Consider the following 14,703-nt stretch of genomic DNA (forward strand, 5'->3'; position numbering starts at 1 on the left):
AGACTGGACGCTTGCCTTTGGTACAAAGAGTCTTAGTTTTGTTTGGGATTGCCTGATCCATGCAGTCCTGTAGGTGCTGGTAGAAGGCATTTGTAAGTGATTCAGCGGTTTGAGTAATGTTTACCACTGGCTCAGGGGCCTTAAAGGAGACCACACTAGTTTTTAGAAGTGTGAAGTCGGCTTTTGAGAAGTTTTTCACTGTGGTCTTTTTGATTTCAGGTGGGGGCGGGATGAGGACCTCCAGCGAGATTAGTTTATGATCTGATCTCACCAGTGAGGGGTATACTTCGGTGTTGAACATTGTGATCCCATGTTCGTGATGATGAGATCAAGTATGTTTTCTCCTCTTGTGGGGATGGTGACTAGTTGTTCCATGGCATTTGAGTTTATGAACTCCAGGAACCTTTGGGCTAGAGTGTTTGGGCTTGAGTAGTGTTCCCAGTCTATATTAGGGTAGTTGAAGTCACCTAGTATGATGGTGTTTGGAGATACATTTATCCCTCCATTGTTTTCAGGAAGGCCATGTGAGGTTCCTGAGTTTGAGAGGGTGGCCTGTAACATGCTACAAATTGCAGAGCAGTCTTGCCTATGGTTAATTGCACCTGGATGGTCTCCGATGCATCGTGCGTTGCCACCAACCTTGAGGTGTGGGTGTCCTTTATGAATATGGACACCCTCCTTTCTTGGTGTTGTCCGGATTTTGGGGCCGAACGCATGATATGAGGTGAAACCTGCTAGTGCTGGGGTGCTCTCAGGAGCCTTGAACCAGGTTTCTGTCACAGCACAGACATCGATGTTCTCCATACTGAGAAGGGCCTCGAGTGCGTGCATCTTGAGATTGAGACTTCTGGCATTGAGCAGCATTACCCTTAGTTTTTTACTTTTTGTGTTCTAGGGTGGTAGGTTTAGAATTTGAGCCTTGCCTAAAAAGGCACTATGGGGTGGCAGAGCCTTTGCCAATATCCGAAGCCTAGGGTGACAGGTGCAAGCCGTCCCTTGGCAGCGTGGCTTGTCCAGCATGTCATCCCAGGCAGACAGACATTGATCCCCTTTGAATGACTCTAGAATTTAAGCCAATTATTAAAGCTGATCATCTTATCACTATATTGTGGCATCATTCTAGGTGAAGGTAGGATACTGCTCAAGGTCAGGGTCATACCTGCCTGGGCTACATAATCAGAGAGCTCCTCAATGTCTCTTTTCATGTAGTCCAAGGAGGTGCGCTCAGGTCGTTGACACCAGCGTGGACAATGACTGAGTCGTACTTGAACCTGCTGTCGAGAGGTCTGTGTGCTTGTGTTATGTGGCGGATTCTAGCCCGACAGGCAGCTTACTGTGACCTTCTCCTTACTCAGTCTGGTGAGGGACGCCAGTGTGTCTGACTATGGAGTCACCTATGACAAGTATGTTTGGTGTTGTATTTGGCCTTAAGGGCAGTGACTGCTTTGTACACTGATTTTGTTGTTTATGTGTTGTTTGTGTGGTGTATTGAGTTTGCAGCTGCTTGCCTGTGTGCTTTGGAGGTCTCTGCTGTTTAGGTAAATTTTACTCAGAGCCTCAGTATGTCTTAGTGTGTTTATGTGTTTGATTCAGTGGTGTGGTTGAGTTATGTGAGACTGGTATTGTGGTGTGTGTAGTTGCCTTCTCCTCCTGCCTGGTCTTGCCAGTCCTGAGTTGAGAGAGCTCAGCCTCCAGTCTGGCTAAATAGCTGCATCTCTCACAAGTGTTAGTGTTACATGGGAGGAGGAGATGGTTGTCCGTGTACATGAGGCAATTGTAACATTGTCTCAGAATTCCCAGATTCACCAAATGGGCAGGAGAGGACGCCAGCATCTGACCCTTCGACATGCTAGAAAGAATTATGAGTTGGTATGAGACAGAAAAGTAGTGGGCTTAGCAGGGAAGTGGGCACTCCTGGGGGTTTTGCTAGTGAGAGATTTGTATAATATAGGAGTGCTTGACCTGCAAAGAGAATGCTTATAAGACAAGGGATATGCTTATAAGACAAGTGCTGAGCTTTTTGAGAAGAAAAAGCTATTTGGAACAAGTGCTGCACTTTTTAGTGTAGGTGTAAACTGTTTAGGTTCCCAACAGAGCAGTTCTAAGGGAAAAATTGAAGAACAGACTTTCTGGAGCCAGAAAGAGTTTAACCTTGTTTAACCGGCGCTGCCCGATGCTGCTCTAGTGGCAACTCCGCGCTAAATCGCGCTAAAGCACGTTAAAGCGTGCTTGATAGCAGGGGCTGGAAAGAAGCAGAAATTGGTGCACCTTGTTTGCTGTAGCATAGACTAGACTCAGGCATGCTGAATCTAGCTTTGTTTGTATAACTTGAGCACTAATCCGGGCCATCTTTTTTGGAGAAGATTCCCCTGCACCCTGGTGGCAGAAGTGTGCAGTTAGAACTTGTCTGATCAAAGACTGCTGGAACGGGGCTCAGTTTTTAGCTTTTTATTGGTTAATTTGTTTACATCAGTTTGCTCATTTGCTACTGTTATATTAAAAAAGAAACACTATGCATTGCCGTTTAGCTAGGGTTAAACTATTCCCGGCACCATAAAGTCTGCTCTTCAAAATTTGCCTTAGAACTAGCCAGTTTTTTAGTTTTAGCACTCAAATCTGTTTCTTTGTGCTCAGCACTTGTTCAGAACTCGTTGTAAGCACTAAATAAGCTACAAATTACTACAGCACTCAACTTTCCTCACTTGTCTAGAGGAAAACAGTTTTTAGTACTTAATAAATAAGCACCTATCCAGGCATGTCTAAGGGTCAGCTCCCAGTGTTTTCTCCTGTCTACCTGATGAATCTGGGCATCTTGGGACAATGCAGCAATTGCCTTATGTACACAGACAACCCTCTCCTCCTGCCACCCAACACTACAACCTGTGAGAGATGCACTTATATAGGTTCATAGGTTCATACTAGGCTATCTGCCCTAGGGCATTTATAAGCCTAGCCAGAGTGTGTTTGGCTTTTGCCACCCATTTTAAATGAATTTTGCTATGCCCTTTTTCGAGGTTAGTATACTGTGCCTCGGTCTAACAGTGACACAGAAATGATACCCGGGGTAAACCTACGATCTGCCATCCACTCATCAAGATTCCTCTTGAAGAGAGTCAATGAGGGACTCTGCCTAACCTGGACTGGGATTTTATTCCTGAGTGAAGGGAGCCTCTGGGTTATGAATCTGTCCCTCCAGCATGTCCTATTTATTTCAGTGCTGAGGTTCAAGTCTCTCGAGCCCGTAGCTCAATGGGATTTGGATTTTCTGAGGTGCAGCATGTCCATTAATTCCGGGTTGGACATGGCTTTATACGTCAGGCACAGATCGCCTCTGAGCAGGCGGTATGCCACTGAGTAGAGCTAGAGTTTCTTTAACTGGGCAGCATATGGCATCTGTTTGAGCCCTATGATCCTCTTGGTGAGGTACTTTTGGGGTCTTTCCAGTTGCTGCAGGTGTCTGGTAAGGTACATCCCAAAAGGGGCATTGTACTCAATTATGGGCCTGATGAGGGATGAGTAAAGAGGCACGATGACCTCCCCTGATCTAGATGTGAATCCCTTCATGATTAGGTGGGCTATATAAAATGTTTTTCTAACCACTTTGGCCATGTGGTTGTCAAATGAGAGAATGCTATCAACTTGGGTCCCCAGGTCCCTAATTACTTCTTCTGTACTTAATGGATTACCACCTATGTGGTAATTTGTGGCCACTTTGTTTTTGTCAAAGGGGATAACTATACACTTTTTGGCGTTTAGCTTGAGGCCATGGCTCTGGCACCAGTTATCTGTTTCTACGAGGCCCTTTTGGAGGATGCTTGTGTCGGCTGGAGAGTCGATTATGGTGCCCAGTTTGCAGTCATCTGCGAACTTAGTCAGCCACAGTCCTTCCATGTTGGCCTGTACCTCCAAGAAATATATACCGAACAAGAGAGGTCCCAGGACTGAGCCTTGGGGGACGCCACTTGTAACTGGTTTGGAGTCTGACATGGCTCCAGCAATTCTAACCATGTGGGTTCTGTCCTTGAGCCAGTTTGCAACCCATCTAGTGACATAGGGGTTTATATTTAAGCTGGTGAGCTTATCTATAATGCCCGAGTGGGGTAATGTATCGAAGGCTTTTGCAAGGTCCAGGTAGGCTGTGTGGACCACCTTCCCCTCGTCAATGGCCTTGGAGACTGTTTCAAAGAAATCAACCAGGTTTAAAAGATAGGATCTGCCCTTAACAAAACCGAACTGGGTAGGATCCAGTGTCTGTAGGTCCCCAATATCTTTATTTATGAGGTCCATGATGATCCTTTTCATAGCTTTGCAGACCAAGCTAGTCAGGCTTATGGGGCGATAGTTTTCAGGATCCGTTGAGGCACCACCTTTGTGGAGAGGGACCACTGTTGCTGTATGCCACTCTTTGGGTACATATCCTGTAGTAAGGCTGAGATTGAACAGTAGTTTTATGTTTGGGTTTAGCTCTTCTTGGAGTTCATGTAGGACGCAGCTCAGGACACCGTCTGGTCCCATTGATGCTGTGTTTTTTGCTTTGGAGAGGGCAGCTCTTACCTGAGCATCTGAGATGTCAGGGGGGGCAGCACTTTGCTGGGATAAATATTTGCCCTTTTGGTGGGGGTTGCTCTGAACCTGTCAGCTAGGATGTTGGCAATGTCTGTGGGTTCGTGTATTTTTGTCATTTTGGACTAATTCTGAGCATATCTGGGAATTTCCACCCAGGTTCCTAACATAACTAAAGAAAGCCTTGTTATTATCCTTAGTGTCCTGTGCAATTTTTCTCTCAAGCTGGCCTTAGACGATTTTATGAGTGCCCGTAGTTTTTGCTAATACTGATCAGAGATGCCTTCCCTTTTTGGGATTTTGCTCTATCATGTAGTAGCTGGCTCCTTCTATTGTATAGTTTGTTTATGGCTGGGGTCCACCAGACAGGATGTCTGCCTTTGGAGGATTGGGTCTTGGTTTTATTTGGGATTGTGATGATCTATGCATTCCTGAAGGTGTTCATAGAATGCTTTATAAAGGATTCTGCAGTCTGGGCCATATTTTTCACAGGCCGGGGCTTTGAAGGATTCCACCTCGGTTTTGAGGAGTGTGAAATTTGCTTTAGAGAAGTTTTTCACTGTGGTTTTCAGGGCAGGGGGTGGAGTCGGGATGTGAATATCCAGTGAGATTAGTTTATGGTCTGATCTTACCAGTGAGGGATACACTTCTGGTCTGGAGCATAGAGTCCCCATGTTGGTGATGATCATGCCCAGTATGTTTTCCCCTCTTGTGGGAGTGGTAACAAGTTGTTCCATAGCATTTGAGTTTATAAATTCTAGGAACCTTTGGGCTAGGGTGTTGGACCTAGAGTAATGCTCCCAGTCTATGTTTGGGTAGTTGAAGTCGCCCAATATAATGGTGTTTGGGGAGACCTTCATACTTTCCAGTGTTCTCAGGAAGGCCGAGTGGGGTTCCTGGGTTTGGGAGGGTGGTCTGTAGCAGGCTATAAACTGGAAGGCAGTTTTACCCACTGTTAGTTGCACATGGATAGTCTCTGATGCATCGTGCTGTGCCACCAACCTGGAGGTGTGGGTATCTTTGACGAATATTGATACTCCCCCTCCTTTTGTAGTATGGTCCAAGGTTTGGGGCCGAAAAGCATGGCATGAGGTATAACCTGGTAGTGCTGGGGTGCTCTCGGGAGCCTTGAACCAGGTTTCTGTTACTGCACAGATATCGATGTTCTCCATGCTAAGGAGAGTTTCGAGTGTGTGCATCTTGAGGTTTAGACTTCTGGCATTGAGTAGCATTACTCTTAGTTTCTGATCCCTTGTGATACCTATGGAGGTGGGTTTGTCTTTTGAGCCTTGCCTAAAAAAGGCACTATGGGGGTAGCAAGAGCCTTTGCCAATATCCGAAAGCCCAGGGGTGACAGGTGTAAGCCATCCCTAGCGAAGCATCGTGGCTTGTTGAGCATGTCATCCCAGGCTGACAGGCATTGGATCCCCTTTGAATGACACAAATACTTAAGCCAATTGTTGAAATTGATCATCTTGTCTTCATATTGTGGCATCATTCTTGGTGAGGGTAAGATGCTACTCAAGGTCAGGGTCATACCAGCCTGGGCTACATGCTCAGAGAGCTCCTCTATGTCTCTTTTCATGTAGTCCAGGGAGGTACGTCTCAAGTCATCCACACCAGCATGGACAATGACTGAGTCATATTTGTACTTGCCTTAGAGTGACCTGAGTGCTTGTGTTATGTGGCGGATCCTAGCGCCCGACAGGCAGCTCACCGTGACCTTTTCCTTGTTCAGCCTGATGAGCGGGACGTCAGTGTGCCTGACGATAGAGTCACCTATTACAAGTGTATCAGGTGTGTTGTTTAGCCTTAAGGGCTGTGACTGTTCGGCACACTGGCTTTGTGAGCTATGTGTTGCACGAGTTTTGTTTTGGGGTAGTGGTTGCTTGGGTGTTTGCTTTGGAGGTCTCTGCTGCTTAGGCAGATTTTTATTTAGAGCCTCCGAGTATGTTTTTGTGTGTTTATGTGTTTGGTTTGCTGTCGTGGTAGGTCTATGTGAGATTGGAATTGTAGTGAGTGTGGTTTCCTTCTCCTGACTGGTTTCGCCAGTACTGAGTTGAGAGAGCTTAGCCTCCAGTATGGCTATATGGTTGCATCTCTCACATGTGTTGGAATTTGTTGGGAGGAGAAGAGGGTTGTCTGTGTACATGAGGCAGTTGTAACATTGCCTTAAGATTCCGAGATTCACCAGCTGGACCGGAGAGGAGATTGACAACTGACCTTTGGACATGCTAGAATAGTACTGGGAATTCCTTTATAATTGAAACAAAAGGGCCAATGGGGAACGAGGTACTCAAGGGGAGTTTGTGAGGGTGTAGTGCTTTTAATATTTTAGTGCTGACTTATATAATTGCTTTAGTGAGCAAGTGCCAGGTAACTTAAATGCAATGTGTTTCAGGTAACTTAAATGCAAAAACGACAAACAGTAACTTTCTTTCAAGTGAAACAAGGAAATAAGTACAGTAAGCAATGCAGATATCACTAGGGATCCACAGAAGCGCTGAAAAGCCGCATTTTAGGTGGAATTAGTTTTTCAGGGAAATAACAAGCAAACAAACAAGCAGCATACAAATAAAGCTAGGTTCCGCAGGCCTGGATCTAGTCTATGCTACAGCAAACAAGGTGTACCAATTTCAGTAAGAAGCAGTTCAAATATGCAGGCACTATAAGCATTTAACCAGAAATTCCCAGCTCAGAAGGGCAGAGTCCAGCCTCTCCTCCCACAAGAGTGCAGACCACGAACCCTTTTAATGTAAAATAACTGGCCTGAAGCCCAAGTGCTTAAACCAGAATTAATACACTTTTAGAATAACAGACACTGAGCCCTCAATCAGCAGTTCCCAACTTAGAAGGATGTAAGCTACCTGTTCTGCCACTACAGTGCAGACCACAAACCTTCTTAATGTAAAACAACTGGCGTGAAGCCCAAGTGCTTAAACCAGAATTAATACACTTTTAGAATAACAGACACTGAGCCCTCAATCAGCAGTTCCCAACTTAGAAGGATGTAAGCTACCTGTCCTGCCACCACAGTGCAGGCCACAAACCTTCCTAATGTAAAACAACTGGTCTGAAGCCCAAGTGCTTAAACTAAAAGGCTTAGAATGAGTTACACCAAGCAGTAATAAATACAACTGAGTACTTTTAAGATGGCGCACAAGCAAAATAAAGTAGGAAGAAACACAAATACAGTAAAAGCAGATTTTTTTTTTTTTTTTTTGAGTGAGCAAATGAGATGGGCCCAGGAGTTACAGGACAGAAACAAGTGCAAATGCAGGCCTTCAAATCAGAAAGTTGAGAGAGATGGAAGACCGCCCAAACGGCCAATAACTACAAATTCTGGACCAGATCCACTCCTTATGTGGTAGACAGGTTACCTAGTGCTTACCACTCCCACTGATAAGCTAGAAGGCTTCCCTCCAACACATAAAGGCTTGGGGGCTCAGAAGCTTACAAATAGTCCTGGATACAACAAATCTGTATCTGGAACACTAATTACAGGAAAGGTAGGAAACAGGCTTACAATTTCTTTTTTTTTTTTCAGAAAAGTAGCAAAAACAGTAGTAAAAACAATTCACATGCAGTGCAAACTGGCACACGAGTATGTAGCAATATTAGTCCACACACAGTTTGAAAATGTAATTAAATTAAAAAGGACTAAAAGCAAGTGCAGAAAGGGTTTATTAGGTAGAATGCGGTAAAGAGATGGGACTGAGGGAGTGTCCTAGATCAAATCTACAGTGGGGCGGGCACTGCAAAAGCCACCAAATTTAAACTACTACCAGAACAGGGGTGGGGTGGGGAAAAGTTTCAACAGAGATGTGAGGAATCAAAAGCAAAGCTCTCTTCACCCAAGACTGGACTACACAGTCAAGAGGAGAAGGTAAACACCTGCACCACACCACACTCATCACATAGTCCCTCAAAACCTACACCACCAAAACACACACCTACATTCATGGAGGCTCCCAATAAAAATCTGCTCAAGCAACAGAGACCTCCAAAGCAGAAATGCATGCAACCTCCACCCCCCCAACACAACACAAATGACACATAGCCCACAAACTCAGTGTGTCACCCAACCACAGCCCATAAGACATAACAAGGTACCCAACACTCTAGTCATAGGTGACTCTATAGTCAGGCACACTGATGTTCCACTCACCAGGCTAAACAAGGAGAAAGTTGCTGTCAGCTGCCTGTCAGGTGCCAGGATCTGCCACATAACGCACGCACTCAGGTCACTCCACAACAAGTAAAAAATATGACTCTGTCATTGTCCATGTTGGTGTGAATGACCTGAGATGTACCTCCCTGGACTACAGGAAAAGAGACATGAAGAAGCTCTCCGATCTTGTAGCCCAGGCAGGTATGACCCTAGCCCTGAGTAGCATCCTGCCATCACCCAGAGTGATAGCACAGTACAAGGACAAAATGATTGACTTCAACAATTGGCTAAGCTTCTGGTGTCATTCTAAGGGGATCCAGTATCTGTCTGCCTGGAATGACATGATCGACAGACCACAATGCTTTGCCAGAAATGGCCTGCACCTATCGCCCTTGGGATTTTGGATACTGGCTAAGGCTCTTGCCACCCCCTATAGTGCCTTTTTTAGGCAAGGTTCAAATAAATTCACCAACGTAACAGGTACAAGCAAGCAAAATCTATGGGTAATACTATTCAATGCTAGAAGTGTAAACCTCAAAATGCATTCACTCGAGGCACTCCTTAAAATGGAGAACATTGACATCTGTGCAGTGACAAAGACCTGGTTCGGGGATCCAGAGAGCACCCCTGCATTACCAGGCTATAATTCATACCACACTTTTCGGCCACCTAACCTGGACCGAAACACTAAAGGTGGAGGCGTGTCCATATTCATTAAGGATATCTACACCTCCAGGCTAGCTGCTCAGCATAATGCATCCGTGATTATCCAAGTGCAACTAACTCTAGGCAAGACCACAATCCAAATTGTAACTTGCTACAGATCCCCCAGGATTCCCACTCCTCATTTTTTGATACACTGGAAAATATTAGGGTACAACCCGACACCCTAATAATGGGCGATTTCAACTACCCCACCATTAACTGGGAAAACTACTCATGTACCAACTCTTTTGCTCAACGTTTTCTGGAATTCATAAATTCCAACGCTTTGGATCAACCCCCACCAGGGGCAGCGATATCCTAGACCTGGTTCATTACCAACAAGGGTGACCGGTTTTGCACACCAGAGGTCAATTCCTTGTTGGTCAGATCCAACCACAAGCTAAACAGCCTAGACATCCACATCCCGCCGCCACCTCCCCATTAAGGAAACCTCCATAAAAAATTTCTCCAAAGCCAACTTCACACTTCTTAAGACAGAAGTGGCAAACTTCACGACACCCATACAGATGGACAACAGAGGTACGACTACTGAATCCTACACAAATGTACTTTATAAGCACTTACACGAGTGCATGGATAGTGCTATCCCTAACAACACCAAGATGCTGATCTCCAAAATAAGGAAGCCAATCTAGTGGTCCCCTGCCATTAACAAACTCTACAACAGAAGAAAGAAACTGTTGCAAAAAAAAGAGTAAAATCCAATGACTGGAAGAACTCCCTGGTCAGCCTCAGTAAGAAGCTGAGATCCCTCATAAAATCCTGCAAAACTAGTTATGAAAACTAAACAGCCACTGATTTTAAAGACAGCCACAAAACATTCTATTGCCATATCAAGAATTTCAATGGCAACACTCAGATCTGCTCCAAGTTACAGCACAACGGCACTAAATATACAGAACCAACTGATATTGCCAACGTCCTAGCAGATAGTTTCAGTGCTAACTTTACCCCCCACCCCCTAAAGGGCCCATCTCTGTACCGGAAGAATGCAAAGTTCCTGTAATCATGGCTGCACAGGTAAAAAACACACTCTCCAAAGCCAAGAACACAGCATCCATGGGACCTGACAACATCCCAGGCTGTGCTCTACATGAACTACAGAATGAACTGGCACCCCACCTAAGCACCATGTTCAATCATAGCCTCACCTCAGGCTTTGTGCCCACTGAATGGTGCATAGTGCCGGTTATCCCACTCCACAAAGGGGGAGCCACCACGTACCCCAGGGACTACCACCCCATTAGCCTAATGAGCCTGGTCTGCAAGTCCATGGTACGTATCATCATGGAACTTATAAACAAAAACATTGGTAATCTCCAAACTCTAGACCTCACCCAGTTCGGGTTTGTAAAAGGCAGATCATGCCTCCTAAACCTGATTGCCTTCTTTGAAGCAGTCACCAAAGCCGTAGACGAGGGTAAGGTGGTTCACACAGCCTGTCTAGATCTTGGCAAGGCTTTTGACACCATCCCCCATTCTGGAATTATAGATAAACTCACTAAACTAGGTATAAATCCCTATGTCACAAGATGGGATGCCACCTGGCTCACTGACAGAATCCACACTGTGAAAGTAGCAGACTCCAAATCCGACTTCAGACTAGTGACAAGTGGAGTACCACAGGGTTCAGTCCTGGGTCCTCTCCTGTTTGGTATCTACTTTTCTGAAGTACAGGCTAACACAGAAGATCTTCGGCTAACAAAGTTGACAGATGACTGCAAACTAGGAGCCATAATTGAAACTCCTAACAATGTGGACATCCTACAAAAGGGCCTCACTGAGACAGATACCTGGTGTCACAGCCATGGCCGCAAGCTCAATGCCAAAAACTGCATTGTCATCCCCTTTGGTAAAAACTCTGTACCCATGAGCTACCACATAGGTGGTAGTCTACTTAATACCGAAAGTCTAAGAGACCTTGGGACACAGGTGGACAGTAGTATCTCCTTTGATAGTCACATCGCCACAGTAGTCAGGATATCCTTCTATACGACATACCTCATCACAAAAGGTTTCTCCTCCAGAAAAAAAGAAGTCATTGTTCCCCTCTACTCGTCACTCATTAGACCCACTATAGAGTACAATGCCTATTTTGGCATGTATCTCCTCACAAGACATCTACAACAACTGGAAAGGCCACAGAAATACCTCACAAAGAGGATTACTGGCCTCAAACAGATGCCTTACGCAGACCATCTCAAAAAACTCCAGCTTTACTCCATCGCATATCGCCTACTCAGAGGCAATCTCTGCCTAACACACAAAGCTATGTCAAACCCAGAGCTGTTGGACATGCTCCACTTAAAGAAATCCCAGTCCCTCCAAGCTGCATGCTCTAGGGACCTAAACCTTGTCATCACAATAAACAGAACATGCTGGAGGGATAGATTCCTGTCCCAGAGACTTCCCATACTCTAGAACAAACTACCTATCTATATCAAACAAAGCTCCTCATTAGCACTCTTCATGATTGCATGGGAAATAGGAAATTCAGGGGCACAGGAAAATAATTTTCTTGGGTGGCGAGAGCCAGGGTACCTTTTTGGCTAGGCTTGTATAGGCCCTAGGGCCAATAGCCTAGTACCTACCTATGAACTATAAATGGCTCTAAAACTGTAGTAAAATGAGAACCCAAGAAGCTACATTAAACCTCCTCATCTGACAAAATTATAGGGCAGTAGCATAGTTTGAGAACTGCCACATCATTTAGATGTGATCAGCCACTGGTCCAGCAATTACAAAGCAACACTAAACATGTGACATATTTCAATCATTTTAAACAGTTGTACAATCGTTTAGTTTAGCTCCACAGTCTGAAATTGTTTAAAGTGAATACTATTCATAAATGCTCTTTACTAGCATTTCACCTGAGTGATCTCAAGTGTAAGAGGAACAGTCTTTTTCATACGGTTAAATCATCATCTTCTTCTTTTGGCTGTTCCCATTAGGGGTCGCCACAGCAGATCACCTGTTTCCATTTCTTCCTGTCCTCTGAATCTTGCTCTGTCACACCAACCACCTGCATGTCCTCTCTCACCACATCCATAAACCTTATTTTAGGCCTTCCTCTTTTCCTGTTACCTGGTAGCTTCATCCTTAGCATCTTTTTCCCCAATATACTCAGCATCCCTCTTCAGCACATGTCCAAACCAACGTAATCGTGCCTCTCTGGCTTTGTCTCCAAACCTTCCAACCTGGAATGACCCTCTAATATACTTATTCTTAATCCTGTCCACCCTCGTCACACCCAGTGCAAATCTTAACATCTTTAATTCTGCCACATTCAGCTCAAACTCCTGCCTTTTTGTCAATGCCACTGTCTCCAACCCATATAACATAGCTGGTCTCACTACCCTCTTGTAGACCTTCCCTTTCACTCTTACAGGTACTCGTCTGTCACAAATCACTCCTGACACTCTTCTCCACCCACTCCATCCTGCCTGTACTCTCTTCTTCACCTCTCTTCCACACTCACCGTTACTCTGAACTATTGACCCCAAGTATTTAAACTCACCTTTGCCACCTCTACTCCTTGCATCCTCACCATTCCTCTATCCTCCCTCTCATTCACACACATATATTATGTCTTAGTCCTGCTGACCTTCATTCCTCTTCTCTCTAGAGCATATCTCCATCTCTCCAGAGTCTCCTGCACCTGTTCCCTGCTCTCACTACAGATCAGAATGTCATCTGCAAACATCATAGTCCACGAGGACTCCTGTCTGATCTCGTCTGTTAACCTGTCCATTACCATTGCAAATAAGAAAGACATGCAGATGGTTAAATAAAAGTATTAAATTAAGTAAGGTATAAAATGGAACTGATAAGCTTGCCTGCTTGTCTTGTTAAATCCACTTGAAAGGGGTTAGGGAAGTTAATCGGAAAACAGATCTAACTAATCTAATATATCCTTTAATTTGTCCATCCATCTAAACCAAAGGTCAAGTTCGCATATTTATAAAAATTAAATTGTAAAATGGCTGCTTTTGAGGGAGTTGTTTTAATTAAAGCATACCACAGCTCTCAACCTCGTAAACAAAATATATGGACAAAGCCTCAAAAAAAGAGACAAATTTTAAATATCGCCCTTATAAACTGAGAAAGTTGCTAGAATAAATGTCTTGCGTTACCATACATTTTCTAAAGGATATTAAGTCTGAAACTCAAATGACTGTAGTTACTTAGTGAATTCAGTTCTCATTGATTTGCCAAAAAAAAATCACAAATTTTATACGGAACAAATCAAAAATATGAGGCAAAAATCTGGAAATTCTGCGAATATCTGTGCAGTTGAGCGGTACTATTCTGCGCCCCTTTTATTTTTATGCGCATACTGCTTTGTGAAACAACTTTAAATATAACAAGCTGTCGGGGTGATAAGCATTCCGTCAAAAGGCGAGAGGGAGGAGACAGCATACAAGCAAGAGTCCGCTCTCCATCTGCTCATAAAACTAGAATACTCCGCTCTGAGTACCCATGTTACTGACATTCTAAATCAGAAAATATGGCAAAAATAATATGAGGCAGTGCATACTGCCAAAATGTTACCTTTGGGAAACTACGAAATTTTTGAAGACGCAATACAGATTATCAAAAGTGACTCCTAAAGACTTGGTCGCGGCTAGATTCCCTCGGCTGAAGGGACCTTGCTTACGTCACGGGGCGGGGTTACGACGTCACGGGGCGGGGTTAGCCCTTTCACACTTGTCAGTTAAGGGTTGCGCGTTACTGTATTTACTCCAAGTCTAGTACAGAATTGCGAGAAAAGGTAATTTTCTCTATTACATTAACGATTGGTTTTACTTAAAAAGATACGATTTTTGTGTTATATTTATCGATCTTTTAATCTAAGTAAGAAATGATTACCCTTTTTATTTAAGTAAGATATGATTCGCACATACAACTGGAACTCTGAGTTGGAGTTGCGGGAAACATTTTCTCTATTTTATATATGGAGCCATTTCATCTAAATACTATACTGTTAGATTTTTTTGTATTATATTAATTGATGCTTTTTATCTACTTCTTAATCTCTTAGAGCAAGAAATCTGGACAAAGTCATTAATAAAATTGGGACAAAGGCCAAAAAACAGTGACAATTTGTAAATATTGCTCTCGCAAACTTGTAAAGTTGATGCAGTAACAGGTTCACCATTAGCATGAGTTTTTGAAGGGTATGTAATCTGAAAAGAAAATATCTGTCAAGAAATCTGGATAAAACCATAACTAAAATTCTCCAG

At 44.1% G+C, this 14,703-nt stretch overlaps 1 protein-coding gene across 1 annotated transcript in view; it reads right to left on the reverse strand.

Moving 5' to 3' along the window:
• The window catches only part of PIH1D2 (PIH1 domain containing 2), a 335,361-nt gene extending 321,268 nt beyond the window's left edge, over positions 1-14,093 (reverse strand). Inside the window, exon 1 of the mRNA XM_044079474.1 lies at positions 14,012-14,093. The gene's annotated coding sequence lies outside the window, so the exon portion shown is untranslated. The remainder of the gene's footprint in view (positions 1-14,011) is intronic.
• Between the last annotated feature and the right edge of the window lie 610 nt (positions 14,094-14,703).

Source organism: Protopterus annectens, chromosome 8.part0 (assembly GCF_019279795.1).
Source record: "Protopterus annectens isolate FY-2018-M chromosome 8.part0, PAN1.0, whole genome shotgun sequence".
Classification (NCBI taxonomy): domain Eukaryota; kingdom Metazoa; phylum Chordata; order Ceratodontiformes; family Protopteridae; genus Protopterus; species Protopterus annectens.